At 38.4% G+C, this 8,884-nt stretch overlaps 1 pseudogene; it reads left to right on the forward strand.

Moving 5' to 3' along the window:
• The first annotated feature begins 549 nt into the window (after positions 1–549).
• The window catches only part of LOC102811820, a 38,633-nt pseudogene continuing 30,298 nt past the window's right edge, over positions 550–8,884 (forward strand).

Raw genomic sequence — 8,884 nt, forward strand, 5'->3', positions numbered from 1 at the left:
TATGCACAGCAGAACAAAACACTGCCTGAACCTAGCCCACACTTGAGTGGGCTACTGTTGCCACTACTTGAATCCACCAATGCTGCCACTTGACCAATCCATATCGTTGGGGGTCTTCCTCTTTTACTCTGACCCTCCACCTTACCAAACATGATATCCTTCTCCAGCGCCTGGTCCCTCCTGACAATATATTCTAGTATGAGAGACAAAGTTTGGCCATCTTGGCCTTCAAGGATCACTCTGGCTACACTTAATCCAATCTATTGGTTCTTTTGGCAGCCCAATGCACTTTCAATGTTCTCCTCCAACACCAAAACTCAAAGGCATCAATTCTTCTACGGTCTTCCTTATTCACTGTCCAGGTTTCGCATGTATATGAGGTTATTGAAAATACCATAGCTTGGGTCAGGCACACCTTAATCCTCAAGCTGATGTCTTTGCTCTTCAACACTTTAAAAAGATCTTATGCCAGTCTCCCCCGCGCTTCCTCTACTAAGGTAGTCGCCGCCGCAGTGTCCCTTTCACCGGCTTGCTCTTACCAGCGGTGCCATGGCAGCCTTCAGCAAGTACCTGACGAAGGGAAACTTCTGTGGCGGGGGCTGGGCTGCTGCTGCTCTGCATTCTTCTCAAGCGGGAGTCGCGCCCTCGGCCTGCACGGTAAGAAAAGTGGAAAACCTCCATTACAGAACAATGAGAAAGAGGTGGAAAAAGAGCGAGCTGTGGTTGACAAGGTGTTTTTTTCAAGACTAAGAAAGATTCTGAAAATCATGGTTCCTAGAATATTTTGTAAAGAGACAGGTTACTTGATACTTATTGCTCTAATGCTGATTTCTCGGACATATTGTGATGTTTGGATGATTCAAAATGGGACACTTATTGAAAGTGTTATCATTGGTCATAGCAGGAAAGATTTCAAGCGATACTTACTCAACTTCATCACTGCCATGCCTCTCATCTCTCTGGTTAATAACTTCTTGAAGTTTGGCTTAAATGAGCTCAAACTGTGCTTCTGAGCAAGACTTACTAAATACCTTTATGAGGAATATCTCCAAGCTTTCACATACTACAAAATGGGAAACCTGGACAACAGAATAGCTAATCCAGACCAGCAGTTTACACAGGATGTAGAAAAATTTTGTAACAGTGTAGTTGATCTGTATTCAAATCGTAGTAAGCCATTTTTAGATATAGTTTTGTATATCTTCAAATTAACAAGTGCAATCGCAGCTCAGGGCCCAACAAGCATGATGGCCTACCTTATTGTCTCTGGGCTATTCCTAACTCGACTTAGAAGACCCATTGGTAAGATGCCTGAAGGCATCCAGGCTGGGCAGAGAAGGCACGACAGGGAAGAGGATGAAGAAATGTGTAGAATACCCCCATACCTCCTTTTGCAAATGTCACTGCACCGCTTTTAGCACTGGTTCACATTGCTGGTCTGGCTGTAACCCCACCCTCTGAACTCTGCCAGGCAGGGTGGCCGCACAGGGAGTCCCATGTCTCGACTGATTCCTAAATCACAATATTTTCCTTTATACCATGATTTTTCCACCAGTGTGTGTGGGAAACTGATGCCCTGCACCTCATGCTAGATCCAGAGCTCTGGTGCTGTTCTGTTAAAGCAGCTTCTCTGGGTGTTCAGCCCCTCCCCCACGGAGCTTCTCTTACCTGACTCTGCTCTGCCGCCTCCCAAACCGGAAGTCCAAACTCAGTATCCTTTTTTAGTTATTGGTCGATCCTGAGGATGGGTCCAAAAAGACTGGATTTAGCAATAGTAAGTAGTGGTTATGAATCAGGCTGCAAGCTGCAAGGTCAGCAATTCGAAACTACCAGCTGTTCCACGAGAGAAAGATGAGGCTTTATGCTCCCGTAAAGATTTACAGCCTCAGACACCTTATGCAGGGTTGCTATGAGTCGGAATGGACTCCATGGCACATAACAACAACAACAATTTAACCCAAACTGACAGATTTGTTATCTTGAATCTTCTTGGGGGCACCAGTACATGTGGACACTCTGGAAAAGATTTTTCTTGCTACTTAAAAGAGGTCTTTGTTGTTGTTATTAAGTGCCATTGAATTTGTTCCAACCCTGTATAGGGTTTCTGAGAAGCAGCTTGTGAGCTTGAACCGCAGACCTTGCTGTTCAAATCGACTTTGCAGTCCAGCACATTAACCTGCAATGCTACACCAAAAGGATAACACCAGCCATTGTTTGTGCCGTTATTTGTGAGTAAGTAGGCACATGATTTCTCTCCCCCGTCTTTACACCAGTAAGGTAGTTAGTTACATCTACTCACCTTTGGGGGTAAAGTTTGAATTTAATGAGATACTGTGTTTGAAACATGAGTTCTCATTCCCTTGTTACCTTGAAGTCCCTGGGTGGTACAAATAGTTAATAAATTCAGCTGCTAATCAAAAGGGTGGATGTTCTTTTTTCCTCAGAGGTGTCTCAGTAGAAAGATCTGGCTACTTCTGAACAATCAGCCATTAGAAACCCTTTAGAAGATAGTTCTACTCTGTCACCTCAAGCCAGGGTCTACTCAATGGCAACTGATGACCAATGTATAGTCTTCCATCTTTCAAAGCTTATGAAGACCTTACTTTACACAAGCTTTCCCAAAACCAAATTCATATTTATTTTATGTCTCCTTTGTACTCAAGTCTGTGGTCTCATTTTAAGTTGTTGTTGTTAGGTATCATTGAGCCAGCACCGACTCATAGTGGCCCTATGCACAACAGAATGAAATGCTGCCTTGCCCCTCATCAACGGCTGAAGTTTTCACATCTGTTGCAGATAAGCGTATATGTATCTTTAGGTTTCAAAGTCAACCAAGGCAGAGATTTCAGCCTCCTTTTATTTGAGACTGTAGGAGACCTGGGGTGACTCTGTAAGATAAGCACTGGACTGTAAGATCAGTTTGAACTGCAAGGTTGGCAGTTCAAACTCACTAGCCGCTTCTCAGAAACCCTGTACAGTTCTAATGAGTCAGAAGCAACTCTATAGTATTTAACAATATCAAAAACTATGTGTACTCTCTAGCCATTATCAACCCTTCCCCAGCCTCTTAATATTGTAACCAGCTCATCAAAACATAGTGATCACACAATAAATGGTGAGAACCACCTGTCTTAACAACTCTAAGCTAATAGTGTTAAACTGTACATTGGCAGGTTATGGACGGGTAGAAAGACCTCCCTCTTTGTTATATAGAGTTTCAAAGTTCCTCTTTAGCTTTATAAAAGCCACTTCCTCTCCCAAGAGTGAGAAGTTTTTGGCTACTTATGTGGGAAGAACACAAATTGGAATTTATCCAAAGAACTGATAGCATATCACCCAGAGTCTTTCTGCTTTATGTCAGTTTACTCAGGCAGTACTTCCCCTATTGCATTCTCTCTGGGCTATTTTGGAAAGATGAATTTAATAGCAAAGACTTGCTAAGTTCTTTTTATATGCCAAGAACTATTCTAAGTGTTTTTATGTGTATGAAGTCATTTAATACTCACAGAAAACTAATAAGATAGATATGATGGTTAATTCTCTTTTACACTTGGGGAAATTGAGGCATAGAGATGAAGAAACTTTCCCAAAAGCAACTAATAAGTGGCAGGCTTGAGATTCAGATCCAGGTTATCTGATTTTCTTAACTATGGTGATGGTGGTGGTTGTATGCTGTTAGGTCAATTCTGACTCATAATGACTCTGTATAGGATTTCAGAGGCTGTAAATCTTTATAGGAGCAGAAAGCCTCATCCCCCTCAGTGGAGGAGCTGTTAGATTTGAACTGTTGACTTTGCAGTCAACAACCCAACTCACAACCCATGATGACACCTGGGGTCCTTCTCTTAACTCTATCTTATACCGACACTTTACACAATGTGTGCTCATTGCTGCCTACCTCCTCAAGCTAGTGATCTTTGCATGAGCACCTACTTTGTACAACAAGCAGGGGACTTAGATACAAATTTTAGGTATTATGTTTGCTTTAAAGGATCTAGTAGCAAAAAAAAAAAAAAAAAGAAAGAAAGAAAGAAAGAAAAATTGCTAGTGCAGACCCTACATTATTCTGAACTGCTTTTTTTGTCTACTCTGTCATCTTCCCTCTCACCTCTTTCTGTTTGGATAGCTGAATGTTCAAGTCAAGACATTTACAATTATTGCTTCATTTTATTAACTTTCTGAAAAGTGTCTCAGTATCTGTAATGACTATATACCATCAACACTTGGAATAATTTAAAACCTTTCTCAGTTTGGAGCAGGAAAGAAGATATTATGCATATTATAAGCAAGATGTATAATTAGGATGTTGTGAATGATTCTTGGAGACATGTTTTTTAGTTAATCAAAAACACTGCTTAGAATTGTTTTCATAAGCTTTTTTTTAAAAAAGTCTTCTCATGGCATAGTACATATACGTACAGCATAAAGTAAAGTTCAGGATCACAATAATAACAAAATAGATTGAACATCTCATTTTTTAAATTGTTACTGTATGTTAAATATCTTCTAGGGTTTATAAAATTCTAATGTTGTTGTTGTTATGTGCTGTGGAGTCGGTTCTGACTCGTAGTGACCCAGTACAGGGTTTCCAAGACTGTAAAGCTTTACCAGAGCAGAAAGCCTCATCTTTCTCCTGCGGAACAGCTGATAGTCTCAAACTGCTGACTGTGAGATTAGCAGCCCGATTTGTAACCACTACGCTACTAGAGCTCCTTCTAATAATAGTGTTTTATTTTATCCCAATTCTTAGGGAGTCGGTGAAAAAGAGGAAGCCCCTCAACAAGGTGGTTTGACACAGTGGCAACAACAATGAGTGTAAATATAACAACCATTGTGAGGACAGTGTAGAACTGTAGTGTTTCGCTCTGTTCTGTTCTGCACAGCTATGAGTCTAAACCAACTCACCTGCAACTAATAACAACAGCAACAAAGAAGGACTAGAGAAATCTCATTGCACCATGTATAGAGAAAATTACCCACATTGCCATTATCTACTATAGTAACTACAATAACACTGTTGTTATTAACTGCAGTTGAGTCTGTTCTCACTCATAGCAACTCTATAAAGGGTTTCCAAGGAGTGGCTTGTGGGCTTGAACTGCCAACCGCGTGGTTCAAACTAACCTTGCTGTCCAGCACATTTTCCTGCAGTGCCACACCAGGACTCATTGAGTACTTTCTATGAAATTTTTTCACTTATTTTAGTATAAATAAACGGATGGTACTTTGCTATTTGTAATATATTATGTTAAGGTAACAAATTATGTCCCTATGTTACATGTCACAGGCCAAAGTAATATTCAAATATTCTATCTTCATTTTCTGAAGAGGGTGGAATGTTCCTTTCCTACACGATTTACTTATTGTCATTGCAAACATCAATAGTTGTGAAAAGAAATGCTTGCGTTTTCTTTTTGTAAGACTGGAAAAAATTTCACAGTGTGGGAATTTAATCAACCCTGCAGAGACATATGCAGAGACATAAGCAATAAAATGGAATTCTTAAGTGAGTTTCAGCTTACCCATTGAAGAATTCCTGTGGTATAATATAATTCCCTAATAAAACTTCACAGTCTCTAGCCTTCATATACTTCTAATGAGTCACAGCAGTGTTTCCAAAATTGGTTGAGAGACGTTAACAAATTATGGAAAGACGATTGTTAAAACGGACTAAATGACAATTTTATCACTGTTACTAAGTCCTATCATTTTCTTTGGACCTCAATGAAAGCTTAGTAAAAGAATGTGTAGCAGACTTATGTCATGAAATTTTCCAAGACTTAAATATTGCCCAACAATAATTATCTGTTGAATCTATTAGAAAAGCTTTTCCATCTGAATGAAATTTACAGCTGGATATACTAAAGAAACTTGCTGTGAATAATTTTATTTCATCATAAAGCACATTGCTTTCCTTGGGGAGTTTTAAATTATGTATAAATACAGATTCAATAAAGATTAGGAATAACATTTCCTTGTCCATAAAACCCATAAAATTAGGAAAACAAGGAGTTACAGAAGAATAAAAAAATTTTAAAAACCCCTATAATGTCAAAAACAGTCCTATTCTATTTTCAAAGACAATGTTGTTGTTAGTGCTGTCTGGTCAGTACTGATTCATGGCAACCTTATGTACAACAGAATGAAACACTGCCCAGTCTGTACAAATCTCACCAACATTGCTATGTTTGAGCCCATTGCTCCTGCCACTGTGCTAATACATCTCATTGGGGGTCTTCCTCTTTTTCATTGATCCTTCACTTTACCAAGCATGATGTCCTTCTCCAGGAACTGGTGTCTCCTGATAATATGTCCAAAGTATGAGAGACAAGCACGGCCATCCTAGCTTCTGAGGCGCATTCTGACTGTATTTCTTCCAACACAGATTTGTTTGGTCTTTTGGTGGTCCTTGGTACTTTTTAATATTCTTCTCCAACACCATAACTCAAATGCATAAATTCTTCTATGTTCTTCTTTATTCATTGCCCAACATTCACATGTATATGAGGTTATTGAAAATCCTATGGCTTGGGTCAGATACACCTTAGTCCTCAAACTGACATCTTTGCTCTTGAACACTTTAAAGAGGTCTTGTTCAGCAGTTTCTAACTAATGCAATATGTTGTTTGATTTCTTGACTGCTGCTCCAATGAGAGTTGATAGTAGAGCCAAGCAAACTGAAGTCTTTGACAAACTCCATCTTTTCTCCATTTATCTTGATGTTATTTATTTGTCCAGTGGTGCGGATTGTTGTTTTCTTTACAACGAGGTGCAACTCATACCAAAGGCTGTGGTCTTTCATCTTTATTAGTAAATATTTTAAGTCTCTTCGCTTTTAGCAAGCAAGGTTGCATCATCTGCATATTGCAGGTTGTTAATGAGTGTTCCTCCAACCCTGGTGTCATGTTTTATTTCATATAATCCAGTTTCTTGAATCACTTGTTCAGCATATAGATTAAATAAGTATGGTGAAAGAATACAACCCTGGAGCACAGGTCTCCTGATTTTAACCATTTAGTGTTCTCTTATTCTGTTCAAATGTTCAAATGACTGCTCTTGGTCCATGTGTATAGTCATCTTTTATGTTGTTTAAGAAAGGTATTTGCAATGAACAAGTCATTGGCCTTGTGAAATTTTGTTATGCGATCTCCGGCATCATTTCTATCACCAAAACTATATTTTCCAACTACTGTCCCTTCCTCTTTGTTTCTAATTTCTGCTTTCCAATCTCCAGTAATTATTACTATTTCTTGATTGCATGTTTGACTAATTTCAGATTGAAAAAGTTAGTGGAATTCTTCAGTCTCATCATCACTGACTTTAGTGTATAAATTTGAATAATAGTTGTATTAATGTTTTCTTTTAGGTGTACAGATATTGTCCTATCACAGATTGCATTTTATTTCAAGATAGGTCTCTAAATGTTCTTTTTGATGATGAATGTGATACCATTCCTCTTCAATTTGTAAGTCCTGGAGTAGTAAACCATGTGATCGTCAGATTCAAAATGACCAATATGAGTCCATTTCAGCTCACTGTTGCTTAGTATATTGATGTTTATGCATTCCATTTTATTTTTGACAACTTCCAATTTTTCTAGATTTGTACTTCTTACAGTCCATGTTCTGATTATTAATGGATTTTTACAGCTGTTTCCTCTCATTTTGAGTTTTGCCTTATCAGCAAATGAAGGTCCCAAAAGCTTTACTCCATTTGCATCATCACTGTCAACTACTTTGAGGAGGCAGGTCTTCCCCAGTCATATTTTGAATGCCTTCCAACCTGAGGGCTCAGTTTCCAGCACTATATCTGACAATATTCTGGTGCTCTTCATTATGTTTCAATATTCATATTTTGGTGCTGACAGTGTTCCACTGCTATTCATAAGGTTTTCAATGACTAAATATTCAGAAGTAGTCCATCTCTCCTGTTTTCTAGTCTGTCTTAGTCTGGAAGCTATCAGAAACCTGTCCAACATGGTTGATACTACTAGTATTTAAAATACCTGTGATATAGCTTCCAGAAACATAGCAACATGCACTCTACCACAGCATGACAAACTGACAGATGAGTGGTAGAAGGCAATGTTAGGTTAGATAATATTTAAATTTTCTTTATCCTAATATTCCAATTTTCTAAGTCTCCCTGATTGCTTCCAACCTAGCTGCTTCATTGTTTACGTGCCATTTCAACTCATATAACAGAGTAGAATTCCCAATAGAGTTCCTTATGTTTTAATCTTTTGAGTTCTGGTGTGGCGCTGTGGGACAAAGCATGGAATCACAAGGTCAGTTTGAACCACAAGGTCAGTGGTTCAAACTTACCAGCTATTCCTTGGAAGCCCTCTACACGGTCACTATGAGTCAGAAATGACTTGACGGCACTTAACAACAACAATGTTTTAAAATTAGATTGTCATATCTTTTCTCCCTCTGAGCCACTTGGTGAGTTCAAATCACCAACCTATTGTTTAGCAGAAGAACACTTAATTATTGTGACACCAGAGCATCTGTTAAGAATTTAGGTTAACTAAAATTGTGTGCTCTATCTTATTTAATTCTACAAAGAATTTCAGAATATCCGGCAAAGTTACCATGGTAGTATTTCAAAAGAAATCCAATTAACAAACCTCAATGTATGAAGGCTATTTTAAAAGAATATAAGTAACTTAAATAGACTACCCATTTTGAAAATTTTATTACATTGTATACTAAAATTAAGAATATTTTAGGGTCATCATCACTGTTATTTGGTTTTGAAGAAGAAATCAAAGAATCATAAATCTTTATAGGCTCAAAGGTTTTTAATTCAACTTGTTGGGGAATATTTATCTTAACGAATCGGACTGCGAATCGCAAGGTCAGAAGTTCAAAACTACCAGCTG

The sequence above is a fragment of the Chrysochloris asiatica genome, unplaced genomic scaffold, assembly GCF_000296735.1.
Source record: "Chrysochloris asiatica unplaced genomic scaffold, ChrAsi1.0 scaffold00187, whole genome shotgun sequence".
In the NCBI taxonomy this organism is placed as follows: domain Eukaryota; kingdom Metazoa; phylum Chordata; class Mammalia; order Afrosoricida; family Chrysochloridae; genus Chrysochloris; species Chrysochloris asiatica.